The sequence below is a fragment of the Heteronotia binoei genome, chromosome 8, assembly GCF_032191835.1.
Source record: "Heteronotia binoei isolate CCM8104 ecotype False Entrance Well chromosome 8, APGP_CSIRO_Hbin_v1, whole genome shotgun sequence".
NCBI classification, from domain to species: domain Eukaryota; kingdom Metazoa; phylum Chordata; class Lepidosauria; order Squamata; family Gekkonidae; genus Heteronotia; species Heteronotia binoei.
The window spans coordinates 103,008,686-103,030,973 of NC_083230.1; the positions used below are offsets into that span (position 1 = coordinate 103,008,686).

At 44.7% G+C, this 22,288-nt stretch overlaps 1 protein-coding gene across 1 annotated transcript in view; it reads left to right on the plus strand.

Annotated features, from left to right (window-relative positions):
• Positions 1-8,064: 8,064 nt before the first annotated feature.
• Positions 8,065-22,288, plus strand: part of WNT5B (Wnt family member 5B) — a 167,213-nt gene continuing 152,989 nt past the window's right edge. The window contains exon 1 of the mRNA XM_060245775.1: positions 8,065-8,480. The gene's annotated coding sequence lies outside the window, so the exon portion shown is untranslated. The remainder of the gene's footprint in view (positions 8,481-22,288) is intronic.

Below are 22,288 nucleotides of genomic sequence, written 5' to 3' on the forward strand. Positions count from 1 at the left end.
TTTGTCTTGAATTTAAGGTGCAAACTGGGAAGTCAGGTGATCCTACTAAGCCAAATACATCCCAGTTACAGCTGTAGAATATGTATGTGCTTAGATTTGCATTTCAGTACCAGAAACCAGAGGAAAAAGGTTCAGGTTTTACAGTATTGGTGACTTAGGAATTGTCCTAGTCTTATAGCTGCAGGGCTTTTTTTGAGCAGAAACACACAGGAATGAAGTTCTAGCTGACTTGGTGTTAGGGGGTATGACCTAATATGCAAATGAGTTCCTGCTAGGCTTTTTCTACAAAAAAAGTCCTGGGTAGCTGTGTTGGTCTGAAGCAGTAGAACAAATTTTGAGTACAGTGGCACCTTTAAGAACAACGTTTTATCCAAGGTATGAACATGCACACGGAAGCTTATACCCAGAATTAAACTTTGTTTGTTTTAAAAGTGCCATTGGACTCAAAATTTGTTCTACAGTTGTATATGCAGATGCTGCCATGTAAAAGGAGCCTTTGGTGAAATTCATTCTGTAACAAGCCACTGTCTCATGGATGCTAAGAAAGTAAGCATGGCTTCAGGCAGTGATGCCAGTGGTAAGATGACATGAGGTTTTTATTTATTTTATTTACTTAAGTTATACCCCACCATCTCCTTAACAGGGACCCAAAGTGGCTTGAATTGTTCTTCTGTTCTCTGTTTTATCCTTAGAAAAGCAACCCTCTGTACTAGGTTACAAGGAGAGGAAGAGGAAGAGCAGGAGGAGATCAAATTTATACCCAGTGGCTTACAATCTCCTTCTCCTTCCCACAAAAGACACCCTGTGAGGTAGATGGTGCTGAGAGAGCTCTCAGATAACTTCTCTTGAGGAGAGAACAGCTCTGTAAGAACTGTGGCTAAACCCAAAGTCACCCAGCAGGTGCAGGAGTGGAGAATCAAACCTGGTTCTCCCAGAGTCTGCACACTTAACCATTACATCCAACTGGCTCTCAAGTGTGTGACTTCCCCCAGATCACCAAGCAAGCTTCTCTATCTGACTGGGGATTTGAACCCAGCTCTCCTTGATCCTAGTCTGACATTCTAATCATTACACCACAATGGCTCTATACCCTGTTTTACCCTTGGCCTCCTAATTACTGTGGTATCCACCCACATATTTTTCCACTTGCTTTTTTCTTCAGCAGTATCTTCTCAACTCCAACTAAAACAGTTTAGCAAAACTCCATAAAACAGCACATAATAATAAAAGAATTATATTTTACAAATCTGCATTGTTGATAACAATTCTGTTCATGTTTCACACAGTTAGTTATAACCAAAGTCAGGGCTTTTTTTGAGCAGGAACGCACAGGAATGGAGTTCTGGCTGGCTTGGTGTCAGGGTGTGTGACCTAGTATGCAAATGAACCCCGGCTGGGCTTTTTCTACAAAAAACCCGTCCTGTGTGAAACAATGGTGATGGCAGGGGAGTGGCCTAATATGCAAATGAGTTCCTGCTGGGCTTTTCTACAAAAAAAGCCCTGACCAAAGTACACTCTGAGAGTCAGTTTGGTGTAGTGGCTAAGTGCGCGAACTCTTATCTGGGAGAACTGGGTTTGATTCCCCACTCCTCCACAGCTCTTGTAGGAGTTGTCCTTGAAAGGATAGCTTCTGGGAGAGCTCTCTCAGCCCCTCCCACCTCACAGGGTGTCTGCTGTGGCGGAAGGAGATAAAGGAGATTGTTAGTGCTCTGAGACTCTGATTTAGAGAGCGGGGCAGGGTATAAATCTGCGGTCTTCTTCTTCTGCCTGTTACCATGCATATTTTAGCAGAGAAAGTGAGGAGTCCCGATGAGACCACTGTTACATGCACACTTTTTGCACAGATGCAATGACAAAAGGCAGTAGTAGTGATCAGCTGGCTGCCACCCCATGGCAGACTCTGCATGTGTTTGCACTGCTGTGCAGATGCAGCCAAAGAACAGGCATCTCAAACACAGTAAACAAGTATTGCCTTTCTGTGTCAGAATAAGGTCTGATTAATCAGTCTAGGCATGGTGCTGAGTGCATCTCCTGCTGTTCCTTCCCAGGCACTTGGAGGCATCAATCAGTTAGAAGGACCAAGAGCCATGTTAGGGTTGCCAATCCCCAGTGGGGCAGAGGATCCCGATTTGGAGGCCCTCCCCCCACTTCAGGGCTAGCAGAAAACAGGGTGGGGGAAATAGCTGCTTGGCACTCCATTATACCCTATGGAGATCGATTCCCATGGCATATAATGGAGAATCAATTTGTGAGTATCTAGGGCTCGGGGGGGAGGGCTGTTTTTTGAGATAGAGGCACCAAATTTTCAGCATAGCATCTGGTGCCTCTCTTCCCCAAAACTGCCAAGTTTCAAAAAGGTTGGATCCAAAAAGAAGATGCCCCTTCCTCCATTATTTCCAATGAAGGAAAGGTGTTTAAAAGGAGTGTGGTCCCTTTAAATGTGATGGCCAGAACTCCCATCAGAGTTCAGTCTTGTCACACCCTTGCTCCTTATTCCACCCCCAAAGTCTCCTGGATCCACCCCCAAAGTGCTCAGATATTTCTTGAGCTGGACCTGGCAATCCTACCATGGATATTCCAGTCCTGCATATGAAAGTATCAAATCTTTTTTTTAAAACCTGAACTAGTTGTACTACCCATCTTTTAGAAGTGAATTCCATATATATTCTTACTATTTTTACTAGGTGAAACAGAATTATGAGAATTGTCCCTGTCTGGAGAGCCAGTTTGGTGTAGTGGTTAAGTGTGCGGACTCTTATCTGGGAGAACCGGGTTTGATTCCCCACTCCTCCCCTTGCAGCTGCTGGAATGGCCTTGGGTCAGCCATAGCTCTGGCAGAGGTTGTCCTTGAAAGGGCAGCTGCTGTGAGAGCCCTCTCCAGCCCCACCCACCTCACAGGGTGTCTGTTGTGGGGGAGGAAGGTAAAGGAGATTGTGAGCCGCTCTGAGACTCTTCGGAGTAGAGGGCGAGATATAAATCCAAATCCAATATCAATCATAATTTTATAGACCCGCGTGCCCTGCACTCCAAGCAGTTTAGCTTTTCTTCAAAAAGATTGTACATCAATATCCAATCCCATGCTCTGTTATATTATTTTCTGAGATGCAGCAAAGAGAATCCAACAAAACAGTACTGTGAAAGGGGAGGGACGGTGGCTCAGTGGTAGAGCATCTGCTTCATAAGCAGAATCCTAGGTTCAATCCCCAGCATCTCCAACTAAAAAGGGTCCTGGCAAATAGGTGTGAAAAACCTCAGCTTGAGACCTCGGAGAGCCGCTGCCAGTCTGAGTAGATAATACTGACTTTGATGGACCGGGGGGTCTGATTCAGTATAAGGCAGCTTCATATGTTCATATTATGATGCTAGTTGTTTCACATGTGATATGCTCCTTGACTTAGATTAGTCTCTGTCTCAAAGTTCACAGTTTATCCCAAGAGCCTTGGCAAAACACCCCCCCCCCCCAATTGATATCCAGAATGTCATAAGGTCTGAGAAACTGACAAAGGTGCATTTGGCCAAACAATTCCAGCACAATTAAGGGAGCAAGTAATTTTATTTACAGCACTCATTAAACACATTTTAACTAAATTAAGAGAGTTAAGACTAAATTTAACTGCAAATCATAAAAGTAATTAAAATTTGTAATTCCAGTTGTTATACTAGCAATGGCATGAAAACTTGCCAGCACAATTAGAGCACCCTAATGCCTCCGGAGTCTGAGATCACTTAGAAAGGTATTCCCCTGCAATGGGCTTGGCAAGAAGTCAAGCTTTCTGTTTCCAGCTTATAACAAGGTTAACAGAGAACAACATCTGCATTTAAATGCAAGAAAACGATCCTTTATATAAGAAAGCTTTGTTTGCAATACAGTTATGACTTCATCTAGGGTGGGTTGACCTGTGCCATCAACATCATCATCTTATTTTAAAAGACTTTAAAAACTAAAATAAGACATTTGGTGACAATGTAAGCCGTTCAACCATCAATTTGAACAACAATCTCTTTGGAAAACTGTGTATAATTTTAGTACTGGATTTTGAAGGGGAAAAACAGGTAAAGAAAGGGCACGCAAGTATTTCACAGAGATATTTAAAGTATTCCTCAGAGCAGGGCTTTTTCTGTAACAGGAACTCCTTTGCATATTAGGCCACACACTCCTGATGTAGCCAGTCTTCCAAGAACTTACAGGCCTCTTATTACAGGGCCTTCTGTATGCTCTTGGAGGATTTGCTACATCAGGGGTGTGTGGCCTAATATGCAAAGGAGTTTCTGCTACAAAAAAAGCCCTGCCTCAGAGGATCGTATGATGGTCACTTATTTTTTGAAAAAGAAAGTAGACAAAAGGAGCAAGGTGGGAAGACAAGGATAGATCTACTATGAACATCTGAATGAAGCTGCCCTATATTGAATTTGATCTTTAGTTCAGTACTGTGTGGTTGAACGGCAGCAGTTCTGCAGGGTATCAAGCAAAGAGGGGTGTTTCCTGACTCTTATTACCTGAGAATTTCAGTGAAGATGCCAAGAACTGACTTTCATGCCAAGCGAAGCCTAACTCTTTATAGAGGACAGAAGGCAAAAACAATACAAAAAAAATCAAAAGTGGATTTTATATTGCGGAACAGGGGTGACCAATGGTAGCTCTCCAGATGTTTTTTTGCCTACAACTCCCATCATCCCCAGCCATTGGCCATGCTGGTTGGGGCTGATGGGAGTTGTAGGCAAAAAACATCTGGAGAGCTACTGTTGGCCACCCCTGTTGCAGAAGTTTAAAGTTAATCAGAAGACAAGGAAAAAATTGTGTCGCCCCCCAAATGGCTGCCTTGCGTGATGGATAGCTGCTATGAGGCCCACTGACAGTGGTAGTTGCAAGACTTTAGACTGCTGTCTCTAAATCATCTTAATATAGATGGCTTTAATACAGATTAGATCCTGCTGATGTGCACTAAGGAGTCAGGCATTCAGTGAAATAGATGTGGGGAAAAGGTTTTGGCTGTCTGGATTTGTAAATCACTGCACTGCACAGGAGATCCTATTGTCGTTGATAGTGTAAATCCTGGCACCGACAGAGTTGGGCATCAAGCCCAGCGCTGGGTGTTCCTCCTTTCTGCACATCTTACTCCAAGTTTCCTCTGTATATCCTCATCAAGGGACTCCTCTTCACATTGCACTAGCATTATGGATTTGTTTCAGGGCACATATGCCAGAATGCACACACCCAAGCTAGGCTTTTAAAGATTACTATTGTCAGTAAGACAATAAAGTGAGACTATCAGCTTCTCAGCTGGCCAGTGCATTACTTCATTGCTTCCATGTTCTGTTCTTGCTGCATGCATCTGTTGGCTCTTATGCTTAAAGTCTTAATGTCTTTGTTTAGAATCCAGCAGGGCATGCCTCTAGTTGTCTTCTTCAATATTGGAAAGATACAGAAAAGTGCCATTATTCTTTAATTATTAATTTGTGGAAATTATCTATTACAATTGTTTCAGAGAGTAGCTGTGTTGGTCTGTGGTAGAACAGTTAGATTCCTGTAGCATCAGAGACCAAGATTTCTCAGGTATAAGCTCTCAAAAGTTCATACCCTAGAAATTATTGTTTGTCTCTAAGGTACTACTAGACTCAAATTTCGCTGTTAAAAATAATGCCTCCTGAAAATGCACAATTCCTGGCCTTGGTGTTGCCCCTTCTGGTTGGCTTCTTCAGTGCAGCCACAATGCATACGACTCATAAGTAACTTCTACTGAATTCTATGGGACACTGCCTAGTTATAGTCTTCAGTCTCCATGTGGTTCTCTAAAATATACACATATGGGCATGTTCTTTTCTCATTGACCTGCCAGATTCAACCCAACAGTTCTCATGATGACATATTCATCATTTCACTCCAAAATGATAAACATGCTGAAGAAATGCAGTGTTTCATAAAGGGCTGATCAGAATTCAAAAGTAATGCATAGATATTTTGTGGTGGATTGCCAGGTGGCTAGCAGTTGGCAAGCAGCTTTCATATGGGAATGTCATATGAAAGAGTGCAGGGGCCTACCTTCACAGAAAAGGGGATAGGTGATTCCTAAACAAAGGTGTAAACTTGCTTGATGGGGGAGTACAAACCATTGATTTTTATTCAGATACATCTGAATTAGGAACATGCTCCCACCTTGTAAAGTTTGGTTGGCGTTTTCCCCTTGATCTGTGCAACTGCTGTATTAGGTTAGTATTCTTTCCCCAAACACTTGTGATATCAATGGCAGGCCCTTTTTGATAAAGATTCGCCTTACCGGCATCCCATGGGATCAACAATGCTTGCTGAGCAAACAAACATCCTGCTATTCCCAACCCCTTAAGCTGAAGTAGTACTTAAAAGTAAATTGATACAGCAGCCATTGCAATCACTGTCAGGAATTCAAGCTGAGGAAGACATGAACATCCATATGAAGAATGGCAGCGTCAAAATTCACACTCCAAATACAGTGAGGAACACATGGGCAGGAATACAAGGAAACATCTGCTTTAAATACGTGAGGCCCAAGCATTGGAATAGGATGTGTTCCACTTACCGCAAGTTTACTTACAGATATTCATTGATGTTGGAACAAAAAAATTTTTTTTCTTTGATAAATGGCTGGTGCAACTGAAACAAAGATAGCTAAATGTGTTACAGACTAATGCTGCCATCTTAAGCATCTTACAGAGTAGTAAATCCTACTGAACTCTGATGGGGCTGTAACAATTTCTTAGCATAGCAGCATTTAACTTCATGGAACACTGGAGGCATTCACACATTTTGCCTTCATGGTGTACATATTAAAATTAGAGGGAAGAGAAAATTTCGTCTGTTTAGCAGCTGCTTCTGCCAGGAAGACTGCACTGTTTTTACTAAGAAGCATATTTCTACTTCAGAAAGGACTCTAGAGATGCTATTGTTCTTCCTTGGAGATCACTTCATGGTTTCAAGAACATCTCAAGTTTACCCCAGAAAAGCACCACTGGAAATCCCCTCTCATATCCACATTCCATATTTTGAGCTGTCCTGGCCCAGTCTAGAATTCTGTTCCTAGAAGAGTACAACCCTCACAAAAGTGTTGCAGAATGGCTGAGAGATCTGTTCCCTGTTATGTGAGTCATAGTGAATTTTAGATAGCTTTCTTGGTATCCCCAGCAGAGCTGAAGGCAGATGCCACACAGCTCTGAAGATGAGGTTTGTATGCTTAGGGAGTGAAGGTGCTCACCCACCTTCTGTGCCTCAGAAAACAGCTGAATCCACAATAGAAAGGTGACAGGACAGAGAGGAAGAAGAATGAAAGAAAGGCTCTGGGTGTCAGCTCTGAACATGTGTCTGCATCAGGGGGTCTGGTCCCACACAAGCTGGAAGGAGAGCTGCTTGTGTCCTAGTGCTGGATCTGTTCTGTTCAGGGAGGGAAGGAAGGAACCTGGACCAATTGAGGGGGGTTGTAGGTCACAGGAATTTTAGCAGTTTGAAGTGGGTCAGTGAAGATTTCAAAGTTTCAAAATGTACATTCTAAAGTAATAAAAATACAAAGAGGATGTCAGAATGTTAGGAATATGGAGAAAGGAGCAGAAAATGTGCCAAGGACTATAAGGGGGGGAAGGAGGAACGACAAGGTGGGTCAATTGGGATTATTCTGCGATACTGGACTCTGGGAAAATTGGGGAGAATGTTTGGAAAGAAAATCATTAATGGAGAGAGGGGGATCTCCTATAGAGAAGAGAGAGTCCCTGCTGCGGGTGGGGGGGAGGTCTGGGACAAAAACCTGACTAGAAGCAATTTCAGGCTTCGGGAAAGCAGGCAATATTTGGAGGGGGGACTGCAGGGAAGCGTCTATCCCGGGTGGCGGCGACGGGGCGGATGCCGGGGTGTGTGTGTGGGGGGGGTGACTGAGGACTGCCCCGGGGTGCCCCTCTTGGTCGCCGCTGCTGCAGCGCGGGGCGGGCGGGCGGAGGGTGAGTGTGTGTGTTGGTGGGGGGGTGCGAGGGAGGGAGAGGCGGGCGCGGGGCGTGGGGGGAGGCGGGGCGGAGGGTTGCAGGAGCCCCCGGGATCGGCTCGCCGTCCCTCTCGCTCGGCGCCGTCCGTCGCTATTGCCGCCGCTGCTGGAAACACAAACTCCGGCCCGAGGTGGAGGAGGAGGACGCCTGGTGCAAAACCTCGACCAGAGAGAGAAAGAGAGGGCGCCGCTGAGGGAGGGACGGCGGGTGCCTGCCTGCTTGCTTTCTTGCTGCTGGCCGGCCAGACCTGCGGCGACGCGAGCGGCTCCGACTCAGCCCGCCGGAGAAGAGCGAGCCCGGGAAGTTGGAGGCGGCCCTTTTGGCCCCTGACCTGACCTTGCTGGGCCCGCCAAGAGAGGGCGACTCACCTGCTGCTGCCTGCGCGGCGCCGGGACTAACTGGAGGGGAGGAAAGCTGTCGCCGCCGCCGCTGCTGAAGTCCTCGTTGTCGTCGTGGTCTTGGAAGCCGCGGAGATTCAGGTAGGGGGCGCCTCTGGCTGGGCAAGCGCCGGACGGGACGGGGCGGCCGGCTGGCAGAGCGCGAGCCTGTTTTTGGAGGGAAGCCCGTCGTCGTCGCGTCTGTCGCTGGGGGAAACTCTGTGTGTGTGTCTGTGTGTGTGTGTGTGTGTGTGTTGTCGCGTTCTCTGAGGCAAAGTTTGTGGAGACAAGAGCTCCGACCCCCACTTTCACGTGTTCTCCCCCCCCTCCCCCTATTTTCGTTCTCGTGTTGGGGGGAGACCAGGCAGGGGTTGGATTTTGTTGTGACGTGAGGAAGGTGACTGGAGGCTGCGTTGCTGCTGCGGGCTGTCTATGGAACGGCTTCCTTCTCAGAGGACACGCGTAGGGGGGGGTCGTCGAAAGCGGCGGGGACAGGTTTTAGCCCTGGGATCTGTTTGGGCCTCTCCCTTGCATTTGTCCAAAGGAAAAAGAGAGCTTTGGAGGGTGTGCAGAATGAGCGTCTTTCCATCCCTCACTCGGGAGTCACCTTAGGATGGGGTGTGAGGAGTGGACACTGTGTGTGTGTGTGTGTTGCAATCTACCTGGAAGGCAGAAGAACTTTAGAAGCCTCTGATGTATGACATCAAACCTTTATGGGTATTTGTGTATCTTTAGTTTTTTTGGGGTGGGGTGGGGTGGGGAATGAGAGCCAACCATATTCTGTGGGCAGGAAGGAGAGGTCTGGTGGGCTTCCAGGATCAATATCCAAATTAGAGTGGGGAGCTCCATTCCTCTTCTCTTACAGCACCTAAGAGCAGAGCTGCCTCAGCCAGTGCACCAAAGACAAGTTTCCAGTACAACAAATGTTGAGTCCAGTGGCACCTTTAAGACCAGCAAAAGCTTCAGACCTACAGGGCTGCCCACCTGGATCTGTCTTCAAGTTGCCAGTATGCTGCCTTCATCTGCCTTTGTGTATTTTACAAGCTTGGGCTTTAGCGAGAGCCTAACTTCCTGACAGGTAATAGAGAATGAAGAGGAACTATGCTCCTCTTGGGGCTTTCGTTCTGGCAGGGTTTGACATGGAGGACTGGTCTGTCGAGAAGCAGCGACCCGCTCAAGCCTTTTCGTTTGGCGCGGGACACTTTGGGTGGTCGTGCAGCTCTTTCCAGAATTTTAACAAGGTGGTGACTGAGTGCCTGACTTGTAGAAGCCGTTCACAGCCCTGGGAAGGCAAGGGGCTGCTTTCTTCAAATCCCAGTGGGATACTCCTGGCTCTGATTCCCTGGAGTCATTGTGGAGGGAAAATGCTTTGAAACATCTGTTGTTCTCTGCAAACCCCCCCCCCCCCATTTTAATTCCTGCCATTGGCCTGATAGCCCTGGAAACTAAAGGTCTCTATAATTTCATAATGGAACCTCAGAAGTAATGTATGCTGTACCCATGAAATTGAAATGAGGGAGGACTTTTTTCCCCTTTGTGAACTGCTTGTGAAAGTGTCCTAGAGGCATCTGAATTGGCTGCTGTTGAACTCAGAATCAATGCTCCCTCTAAACTGTGGAGTCTTGTGAACAAAAATTCTACTTGGTGAGCTACTGGTATTAAAGCTGTGAGCTGCTGCATAAAATTAGTTTGCTCTGGGGCCATTTTTTTTTTAGCTAAGACAAAAATATGTGAGTTGGAGGCTAAGAAACTGAGCTAGTTCACACTAACTCAGCTTAGAGGGAACACTGCTCAGAATTCTGGGTTACATGGTTAAATGCAGCAAGGCAATTCATAGGGATATGTGCTTTCCTGTTGACATCAGAGGCAAGGGTGGAGAGTAGTATTTCTGGATGGTTTAATTAGTGTCAGCAATGAAGAAAGGTCCCACAGAGGAAGGAGAGGACGATCCCCAGTGTCTCTAATAACACAATTCCTGGATTGGGCTGTGAAGCATCACTGCATGCAGTTTTGGAAAGAAGCTGTCAATTAGATAGCAAAGCTAGGCTAGGGGACTCAGTGGTGTCTCTCAGACCAGGACATCTCATTTAGGGGCAGGGTCTAAAACTCAGAGATCTATAACTCAGGGTCTATAACTCAGGCACATGTTTTGTACGCATACCACCCTAGGTTCAGTCCCTGGCAACTCTTGTTTTAAACGAGCTCAATTAACAGTTTTGGGAAAGCTGTCTTTCTATTGGAGGCCTTTTTCCATTTGCAGTGGACAGTACTGGGATAAATGCATTGATAATCCAATTGAGCATACATAGTTTCTCATATTCCTAACCATAAGAAGCTAGAGTACTGATAGCCAAGTGGATCTAATCCGTAGTGATAGAGGAGCCGGAGACAGCTACATTTCTGACAAATTTAAAGTAGACCATAGTGCTGTCTTCCTTAACAAACACTAAGCTCCTTTGGTTTAAGTGGGCTTTGATCATATTTTATTGCATTTAATGGTGATGTGTGTCTGTACTGTCGTATTGTAGTTTATATTCTGTGTGAACTATGGCAGGTGTTTGCCCAGTTGGCTTAACAAGTGCAGATTCTCTTACTCTCAACATCTGTCTTTTTTGTCTCACCTGTACATGTCCATCTTTTTCTTCTATGCAGATTTTTAAAAAGCATGTGAATTACACAGCAGCTGCTTGCCTCTGATGAAGCTTTTGAAAGACCAGAGCATTGTCAGATCTTTGAACCATTGTTTCAAAGATCTTATTGACATAGACCTTCAAAGACCTTATTGACATAGACTATTGTTCATGCCACAGTGAACGGGTTAGGCATATTTTCACATTGAATTTTTTTTTTAAAAAAATCCCTGCATGTTCAAAACCAACACAGCACAGGCCAGGCATAAGTTAGAACCTTGCTCCCTGATAGTTTTCTAAGTGGATGGAATGGTTTATATAGAGAATTATTGATTCACGTCAGCCCCCTCCTGCAGCTTGTTATCGTCTCATTGAGAATGAGGCCCAAGTCTTGCTATAGCATTATTTGTCTTTTTAATGTCCTGGCTTCCAGCCTACCTTGTGTCTTGAGTATTTCTGGCCTGCAGCCTATTCCATCCTTCTTAATACAGCTGATTGCTGATGTGTGATGCAGAAACTTTTTACAGCTGCTGAGAGTATTCCCTTGGTGGGTATGTTCAATTATTATGAGGATTTGAGGCAGGAGAAGTAAACTGGGAGCTGGAGATTCAGGCTTTTGGCTCCAATGTTGAACATTCATACAGCATTGCAGAAGACAGAATCAGTTAATGAGTTTTACACCATGCAGGAAAGTTCAGGATGATTCTGCATTCCTTTATGAGCATTTATAAGATCTCAGTGCTGCCCGAGGGTACCCTTGGCTAGCAGAGTTTCCCAGCATCCCTTCAAACACCCAATTCATTTCCTTGTGTGGATCTCGTGGATGAGGATTGGCACTCCCTTCTCTGAGGAGACACTCTAGAACTGGTTCAGAATAAAAAGAACTGTATATATGAATGGAACGACTATGTGGGTGTTGGTGTTCTGGTTCTTCATCCAGATTACAAGGAACTGGTAAAATACTCCCGACAATTAGTTTTTCCCTTTAAGTGTTTTTAGTATGGCCATGAGCACGGCACTGTGTTTGTTTGGAGGCCTGATATTGTATGTCTGCTGGAGTCATATGGGTCCCCTTTTAATATTGTTTGAAGCAGGGGTGGAATTCTAGCAGGAGCTCCTTTTCATATTAGGCCACACTTCTCTGATGTAGCCAATCCTCCAAGACTTTACAGGGCTCTTTTTTGTAAGCACTTAGAGGATTGCCTACATCAGGGGTGTGTGGCCTAATATGCAAAGGAGCTCCTGTTAGAATCCCACCCCTGGTTTGAAGGAATAAACACTTTCTGTTAGTACTTTTTCAATACAATTACAGTAAAATTGCCATCCGTTCCATTATATGTAATCTGGATTTCTTTTTTCCAGGCTGTGCCAACACATCACACTATGTGTTTCTTTTGGAATTTTCCCATCTGTACTGATAAATACCCATACTTGCCAAATGCAGCCTGGAATGACTTGAGCTTTTGGAGGGGCCAAATGAGAACAGTTCTGCTGTCAGATTCCTGTACATAAGTTTGTTTGCTTATAGTGTTGTCTGTTGCTCAGGATAACCCATAAAAATGTTAACACATGTATCTTAGATTATGGTGGCTTTTGTCCTCTCTTCCCATTTCTATTGTAGCTTTAGAACAAAGTAGGAGTCAAGTTGCACCATTAAAACCAACAAAGCTTACATTCTGAATAAAACTTTGTTGATCTTAAAGGTGCAACTTGACTCCTACTTTGTTCTACTGCTTCAGACCAACTTGGCTGCCCACTTGGCTCTATCTATTGCAGCTTTGTCAGTGTTATCAGCCACAATATACTTCAGTGCGATGAATCTCCTCAGCTTCCTGTTGAACGGTGTGCATAATCACGAATACTTTTTCTCCTATTTATATCACTGATAAAAAGTATCCCTTGATTTTCACATATTTCCCTTGATTCTCACAAAATTGGGTGGTGATGGGTGCAGTTTTGTTCCTGTTTTCAGAAATTTCCTTTTGTAAGTCAGGCTAGAGGAATACTGTATAACCAGAAAGGAAATGTTAGGAAATGCAAGTGACGATTCCTTAGTGAAAAGAAGAGGACATAGCCTTGCTTTCCCCCTCAGACTTCCACATAAAGGTGTTCTGGTTGAGCATTCCAAGGAGTGGTATGTGGGATTGGGAACCACATAGTACTGAGGAGGATTTTTTTTTAAGTTCACATAAAGTCTGTCACTGATAGTATCAAGAAGTAGTATCACAGAAGCCACAGCTTATCGTTGGAACTCTCTGCCTGGGGCAGTGATGCTCTGTACTCTTGGTGCTTGGGGGGCACAGTGGGAGGGCTTCTAGTGTCCTGGCCCCACTGGTGGACCTCCTGATGGCACTTGGGTTTTTTGGCCACTGTGTGACACAGAGTGTTGACTGGATGGGCCATTGGCCTGATCCAACATGGCTTCTCTTATGCTCTTAGTTGATTGTTGCACTTGGACAAATGATTCTATGTAAGAATCACCTATGGATGCTGACCTGGATAGCTCAGGCTAGTCTGATATTGTCAGATCTCAGAAGCTAAGTAGGGTAAGCCCTAGTTGGTATTTAGATGGGAGACCACCAGGCAGTGGCAAACTGCCTCTGAACATCTCCTGCCTTGAAACCTCTCTGGGGTTGCCAAAATTAGCTGTGACTTGGTGTGAGGGAGAAAGCACGCTGAAGAATTGTGTTTTCCATGGTACAAAATAGCATGGCGATAAGAAAATGTGGTAATCCCCGCTATAGAAGTGCAATATGGAGGAAATATGAGCATATCAAAAACTGCACTAAATTGTCTTGAAAAGCTCTTATGTTAGGTTTCTTCATTTTTCGGATGCACATGTCCTAGTTCAGCAGAGTACATGTACAGTAACTGGGGCTATGTACAAGTAGCCTGGGAAAAGAAGATGCATTCATTCAAGTCAGCTGTTTGGAGAAGAAGCAGCAGTAGCCCTCTACATCCCCCTCTGATTAGTGAAATTTCAGCATTTTTACTAGGTTATGAATGTATGTATTCCTGGCTTCTGGACTAGTCTGCAGAAGTGTACACAGGGCTGGCACATGGGAGTAGGCAAAGTAGGCACCTGCCTAGGGCTCCACCTGACTTAGGAGCGCCGCTGGACACCTCCCTGATGCGTGACTGGCTCCTGACTGCTGCCGCCTCATCCTCTCCCACCACCAAGCTGCCCTTGGCAAAGCCAAGCTGCCCCCCTCTCCCTGACGTGCGACTTGGGCTCCCATCTTGGCCTCTCCTGCCACCCTCCTTCCTGGCCTGTCCAGCAAACACTTAATCTTACAATTTTTAAAAATAATTTATCACATTTTTAAAAAAAACAATTAAAATTAAATATCAGAAAATTAAAAATGTGAAAATTTTCAAGTTTGTTGCTCTTCATTTTCCCTACAATTTTGTATTTTATAATCGGAGGGGGAGGCACTGGTGGGTGACTTGCCTAGGGTGCCAGAAAACTTATCACCGGCCCTGACTGTACACACAGTATCCAGGTGCCAATTCACCTAGGGCTATGAACTCAGAAGACAGCTTTTGCATGACTCTCTGGAGCAAATCATTCAGGTATATACTTATCAGCACTTCCACTTGCCATTCCTCCTCTGGAATACCACATCATAACTCTTTTGTGCACGCACCTTCCTATGAACGAGCCCCTAGGTATCTCCTGTATATATCAGCCCTTGTGGACCATGTCAAGTTGACGTTTTTGCAGGAACTAAGAGGATAATGTGGCTAAAAGGGAAAACAGAACTATATATCAGAAAAGTAAGGATTCAGTATTCAGAGAATTTAGTGTGATTTGTGGGGAATGAAAAAAACATATATTGTTTATGTACAGGACATGGCAGTAAATCTGCCAGTAATTAAAGCAGGTTTCCATTTTTCCATCAAAAAGGTGGAATAATACACAAAGGGAGAAACTTAGTGAGATCCAAATGCCGATTTAAAGTAGGAGGCAGAATTAGACAAGCAAACGGGCCTAACTCTAAGCCCTAAATATTGTGAATTCTCAGTCTTAAATATCTCATATTTTTGTACCCAAAGGTGTCAGAAAGAGATTCCTCTCCACTGGGAAGGGATTCTCTTCCTAGTTTTCCCCATAGATGTAATAATAGCAGAGCACCTCTCCTTTGGCTGTCTTCACACTTACTCCATGCTTCCATTTTATGGTGTTAACCCTTAACTCTGTTACAGTTGTAAAGGCATTTCTCACCGCTTTTCATTCTATAATCATTTGTATTCTTTGTACTTTGACCTCCCATGGTTTATAGAAGGGTCAAAACCACTTCCGACCCATATTCAAGTCCTTATATTTGCCTCTTATAGGGAATCTCAAAACAGAGGATGCTGTTTGATGTGCTGCCAAATTAAGGACTTTTCTGCTTGATTGTTTTGGCGCTGTAAATGTGTTTTTGTCTCACACTAGTTACATGTACAATTTGTGTTTTTTCCATTTACTTATTTTCTTCCACATAGGTTACATTTTTTAAGTACTTGAACCATTATGTGGTGGAGGGGGAACCACACCAATGTTAAGCAGTTTTAAAAAGGTAAAAGTAGTCCCCTGCGCAAGCACCAATCATTTCCGACTCCGGGGTGATGTTGCTTTCACAACATTTTCATGGCAGACTTTTTATGGGGTGGTTTACCATTGCCTTCCCCAGTCATCTACACTTTTCCCCAGCAAGCTGGGGACTCATTTTACTAACCTCGGAAGGATGGAAGGCTGAGTCAACCTTGAGCCGGCTACCTGAACCCAGCTTCTGCCGGGATTAAACTCAGGTCGTGAGCAGAGCTTAGGACTGCAGTACTGCGCCATGGGGCTCCTTTAAGCAGTTTTAAGACCTATTTAATTAACAGACAAATTAAAACATATTATTGGGTCTTTTTGCTATTGAAATAAATAGGATTTAAAAGATCTTGACCATGTCTGGATTGCTTGCAGCTCTTTTGTTTGCTGAAATGTAATACTCCAGCAACACAATACCAGCACAACAGGTATATGATTGGGACCGTCATAGATCCCTACTTGATATTAGTTGAACAGTTTCCTATATTGGTTGTGGGCTCCCACACTATATAACTCTTTTTTATGGGATTACAGTCTATATTTTTTTAAGAGGGGATGCATGTGGTAGTTTGAATATACCCTCTACAGTCCCCTGTGCAAGAACCAGTCGTTTCCAACTCCAGAGTGACATCGCATCATGACGTTTTCACGGCAGACTTTTTACGCGGTGGTTTGCCATTGCCTTCCCCAGTCATCTACACTTCCCCCCCCCCAGCAAGCTGGGTACTCATTTTACCGACCTCGGAAGGATGGAAGGCTGAGTCAACCTTGAGCCAGCTACCTGAACCCAGTTTCCGCCAGGATTGAAATAAGGTCATGAGCCGAGAGCTCGGACTGCAGCACTGCAGCTTTACCACTCTGCACCACAGGGCTTATTTTAGTGTTATACAAATTTAACTATCATGTCTTTGTCCCAAGAATCTGGGAAATGTACGGTAGTTTAGAGAGATTACTGGATATTGTATTAGAGTCTCTGATACAAATACCACGATTGCAATCCTGATAATAAGCCCCAGTGAATAAAATGAGTAGAGCTTACTTATTAGTAGAGCTACTTAGAATTGCTCCCTGTTTCTCCTAATACAATCGCTAGGTCCTTCTCACACAGAAATACAATTCTGAGGATTTCTTGGGGAGAGGAGAATATCTTAACTGCCAGACTCTGCAACCTTTTTGAGCCCAGAGACATCTTTCAAATTCTGACACAGGGTGGCAGGTGCAACCACAAAATGCCTGCCACACCAGGAGATGCCAACCACAAAATGTCAGGGAGAAGGATTATGGATAACACCAATAGTAATTCTTCAACATTTCAGGCAAATGCTGTGTTTAACAGGATGCATTTTAATCTGCACAAATTAGAAGCTCTGCTGGGCAAAAGTCCCACCAATCTCTGCCCACTTTCTAAAAACACTCAGTGGGCACCAGGAAAGGTGGATGCCATGGTCCCATAGGTACCATGTTAGGGACCCCTTGTTTACTGAATAAATTTGTATTTGAGATGTGCCTTCCCCTGACCATTACATGCATCCTCTACACAGCCACTATCTTTCTATAGCCTTAGCACACCAGGCTGTCTGTAATAGCTTGTGGCTTCTTACAGATAAGGGGAAAGTGTACATTTTAACAGATCTGTAGGTAGTGATATTATGCCTACTAGCACAGCAAGTTTAGAAACCCATTGTCTCATATCATTTGATTTTTCATTCCAAAGCACTCTGTTAATTTAAAAATGATGTGCATTTAAAGATGATGCATCTTTGGGATTTATCAAACCTTCTGAACAAAGCAAAGAAAAAACCCTCTAACAAAGCCTATTTATTTTTAAAAACAGTTATATAACAGCATAATGAAAGCCATCTAAGTAGTGAAATATTCCTCCTGAAGTTATATGAGAAAATTGTTAGGGTGGTCTTCACATCCAATGTTTTTGAAAGGATATATAAGATTAAAATAAGTTTGTTGAGAGAGCAATTCCAGAAAATCAAAACCTCAATAATAACTGTCAGGGCTTTTTTTGTAGGAAAAAGCCCAGCAGGAACTCATTTGCATATTAGGCCACACCCAGATGTCACCATTGTTTAGCACATGACTTCTTTTGTAGAAAAAGCCCAGTAGGAATGTATTTGCATATTAGGCCCAACCCCCTGATGCCAAGCCAGTCAGAACTGCGTTCCTGCTAAAAAAGAGTCCTGATAACTGTCATCCCTTCTTTTACATCTCATTTAGAACACATTCTGAAAAGGAAACATAGTTCAGTGTTAAAACACACTTTTTAAACCAGAAGATCCCAGGGTCAATGCAGTATTTCCAGTTTGCAAGAAGGCTGAAGAAGGACATGTTCAGAATTATGAAGTGAGCCCACAGATCTTTGTCAGACTTTATAATGCCATTTGCTTTTCAGTTCTATGCCAAATATTTTCACATTATTCTTTGTTATGGGCTGCAATCAGATGAGCACTTTGAACTGAAGTCATTGCTATTCCCTTCTGGGTTTAAAGTGCATGATCAGACAGAGACACTGGCCTCCCACTCCTCAGTCGTTGGCACCCCCCGTTCTGACCCACCTTCGAAGCAGAGTTTTGGGCACTGGGGAAGGTCGAGTCCTCAAGAATGTCAGCACTTTCATCCTGTATTTCTGGTTGTCCTCAAGAATGTCAGCACTTTCATCCTGTATTTCTGGTTGTCTGAACTGCCCTGTTGCGAACTGAAGCCAGTTGAGAAGTGTGGACCTTCCCGTCTGTCCCCCGCCCCCTTTGATCAGGTAGGGCTGTATGCATAAGCGCATAATCGCCCTGGGTCATCAATCATCACTTGTGTGTTTATTATCTACAGTTTACAGACATTCTGTGTGTGCGTGTGTGTCTCTCATGGGAGCTTCTCAAGACTGTGTTTTTCTTAAGAAAACCTCCAAGGCAGTTTCAAAAACACTCTCTCCCACTGAACTACATATCCCAGCAGTCTCCTTCAGCAATCCCATTGGCAGCCAGCTGCCACCATCCTGCCAGGAGCTTGAAGCACTGCTTCCCATAAGTTCTTATGTGCATACTCAGAAGACAAATGATGGGGGGAAAGCTGCCTTACTGCCCACTCTGTGGTTCCCGCACAGCAGTAATCTGATCAATCAGTCATAGAGTGAGCATGCGCTGAAGCAGGTTATGGTGGGATGTCTGATCAAAAACTCTCCGTTACAAAAAACAAAACAAACAAACCCTGGATTACTTGGAGGCAGGGCCCGATTGTACTAAGTCTATTGTCTGACTGCAGCCATGGAGTGCACTACTAAGAGCAACTGATGAGGAAACCATGCCATGCTGGACTGACTCAAGGGGTCTAGGGAGATACTGAAGGAAATGCCAGTGTTACATTTTTATGCCACAGTGTCTCTATAGAGCCCAGAGTATATTACCCCCTTTTCCATGTTGTCCTCACAATGACTCTGTTAGGTGGTTGAAGGAGAATTATTGTCCTAGTTTGCTTCCCAGTTGAATGGGGAGCTGAATCTAAGGTCTTCACTGCCTGGTCCAACACTAACCACATGATTGCTATTGATCTCTGTCTTGCCAATGCATTTCTCTGATAATGGCTTGTCAAAAATGTCACAATGGGACATCATCACATTCAGTATTTCCATGATTCTGCCCCAAGTAATTGGTTGTGTGTTGTCAGGGTAGTGGGGAGAAATGCCAGCCTATTGTGATACTTTTCTTTGACTAGACCTTACTAGAGGGAAGGAATAACAACAACAACAAAAGTCTTTATTGGCATATAGAAAGAATAACAGACTAGTTTGGTTCTCTCTCCTTTGGCTTTCCTTCCTTTGAATGCAAAAGGCTGTAGCTGCTACCCTGTCCATGACTTTGTTGCTAGATGCCTCCCTCCTACTACCTGGCTATGCCTGTATAAATGCCGGTTCTCCTTCCTCTCATATTTGCCTCTCTATATTTAAACTCCCCCAGCTAGTCTTCTGCGTCCCTAGTTGACGTGTGAGTCTTGTGGTGAGCCTTGAATTGTGGTTCTGGCTCTGGCTTCAGCATTTCCTGAATGTTTTGGGCCAGCCATGGTTGGCTGCTCACACCTTTTCTCCAGCAGATGTAGGTTAGATTTTGGTTCCCTCTGGGATTTTGGGAAGCCAATTCCCCCCCCCCCTTTCTCTGGGTTTATTTTTCTTGTTAAAAAAACCCTTGACCATGTAAAGAGAGACTAAACAGCTCTCTGGGCTGTTCACTGCCTACAGTTTGCTAACTCACTCTCTCTGAATAAATACATTACAGTGGACTAGGAATCCTCCCACGAGCCATGTGAAATGTATGGCAACTTGTGAACCGAGGCTGACAATTCCAAAAGAGACCTCAGGAAAATCCTCAAAGGGATAATGCCCTTTTTCCTGATCCACCAGCACTTAAGAGATGAGGCTTGGCTGCTGTTTGATTTTGGACCTATCATTTTGTAACTTGAGACTTGGTTTCCTTGAGTTGATTGCAGCTTTGGAGCTGAGTGAGCAAACCTTTACAGCTACTTCAAGGAAAACGGAAATGTCTCTCTACTTAGATCTTCTGGTTTCCTGGGGAACTTTTGGTGATTGTGTGGCTTCTGCTGTGGTCTGCTGTGTGGGATTAGCTGTCTGATGTTCAGTCTGGTTCTGTATTGTCATCCTAGTTAGTAGTACTGTAATTCAGTGTTAATGAAATGAAAGAACATCTTTTGAAAATTCCTTGTGGCTGTGTTCACTTTTTGAAGGTAGGCGTTCATAATATTTTAAAAGAAAATGAAATAAATATCCCACCTTAAAATGCATTACTTGGAAGTAAGTCCCATTGAAATCGTTGGCTGTTTAGAATCTGTGTGCAAAAGTGGTTGTCCTTCCAAAGTGTTTCATCCTTGCCATCTATTAGGAGAGCAATATAATTAAACAAGAAAGCTGGAGCAGTTGGTGGAACAGAGAAACTTAGAATGGATGTCAAAGTGGCTCAGCATTCTGTCTGTAAATGTTAGCAAGCTAACAGCTGCTGCTGAGTTCAGAAGCAGGGCAAGAGAGTGATATCCATTTATCTCAAATCCCGGTGCCAATGAGCTTCATAGCTTGGTTATACATTGTGTAAAGAAGCAATTTCTTGTGAATGCCTTAAAACTTCCAGTGGATTACATAAGAACATAAGAGAAGCCATGTTGGATCAGGCCAATGGCCCATCCAGTCCAACACTGTGTCGCACAGTGGCCAAAAAAATTATATATATATACACATATATATACACACTGTGGCTAATAGCCACTGATGGACCTCTGCTCCATATTTTTATCTAACCCCCTCTTGAAGCTGGCTATGCTTGTAGCCGCCGCCACCTCCTGTGGCAGTGAATTCCACATGTTTATTTATTTATTTATTTATTCTATGACTTATATCCCGCCCTTCCCATAAAATGGCTCAGGGCGGCTCACAGCAAACGGTAAAACAATAAAACAAAGTGCAGAATTATTACAATTAAAAAGTCAAAACATTTAAAAATCTAAAAACCTTAAAATTTTAACATTAAAACTATACAATATAATATAATTCTCAGAAGTCTAATAAGCTACATTTATCCAGTCAGGCGTAGGCTAACCGGAAGAGGGTTGTCTTACAGGCCCTGCGGAACTGAACAAGATCCCGCAGGGCCCTCACCTCTTCCGGCAGCTGGTTCCACCATGTAGGGGCCATTGTGGAAAAGGCCCTGTCTCTAGTTGTCTTGAGACGGACTTCCTTAGGCCCGGGGATGGTGAGAAGATTTTGAGTCCCAGACCTCAGTACTCTCTGGGGAACATGTGGGGAGAGACGGTCCCTCAGATAGGCAGGTCCCAGGCCATATAGGGCTTTAAAGGTGATGACCAGCACCTTGTACCGGACTCGGTATGTTATTGGGAGCCAGTGCAGAGCCCGAAGACCTGGCCGAATGTGCCCCCACCTTGGTAGGCCCAATAACAGCCGGGCCGCGGCATTCTGCACCAGCTGCAATTTCCGGGTTCGGCACAGGGGCAGCCCCATGTAGAGGGCATTGCAGTAATCCAACCTCGAGGTGACCATAGCGTGGATCACTGTTGCTAGGTCGTCGCGGTCCAGGAAGGGGGCCAACTGCCTTGCCCGTCTAAGATGAAAAAACGCGGACTTGGCAGTGGTTGCTATCTGAGCCTCCATCTTTAGGGACGGCTCTAATAGCACCCCCAGGCTCTTGACCCTGTCCGCTGCCATCAGCGGCAGGGGGATTTCCCCCCCGGTCCACCGCCATCAGCTGGCAGGGGGATTTCCCCCCCCCCGGTCCTCGACGGCCCAAACAAAGGACCTCTGTCTTCGCAGGATTCAGTCTCAGTCCACTCAGTCTGAGCCACTCAGCCACGGCCTGTAGTGCCCGGTCTAGATTTTCTGGGGCGCAGACCGGTCGGCTGTCCATAAGTAGATAGAGCTGGGTGTCATCAGCATACTGGTGACACCCCAGCCCATACCTTCGGGCAATCTGGGCAAGAGGTCGCATATAGATGTTAAATAACATCGGGGAGAGAACCGCTCCCTGGGGCACTCCACAATTAAGTGTGCACCTCCGGGATAGTTCCCCCCCCCATCGCGACCCTTTGTCCCCGACCTTCAAGGAAAGAGGAAAGCCACTGCAGGGCCAGCCCCTGAATCCCCGCGTCGGCGAGGCGGCAAGTCAGCAACCGATGGTCGA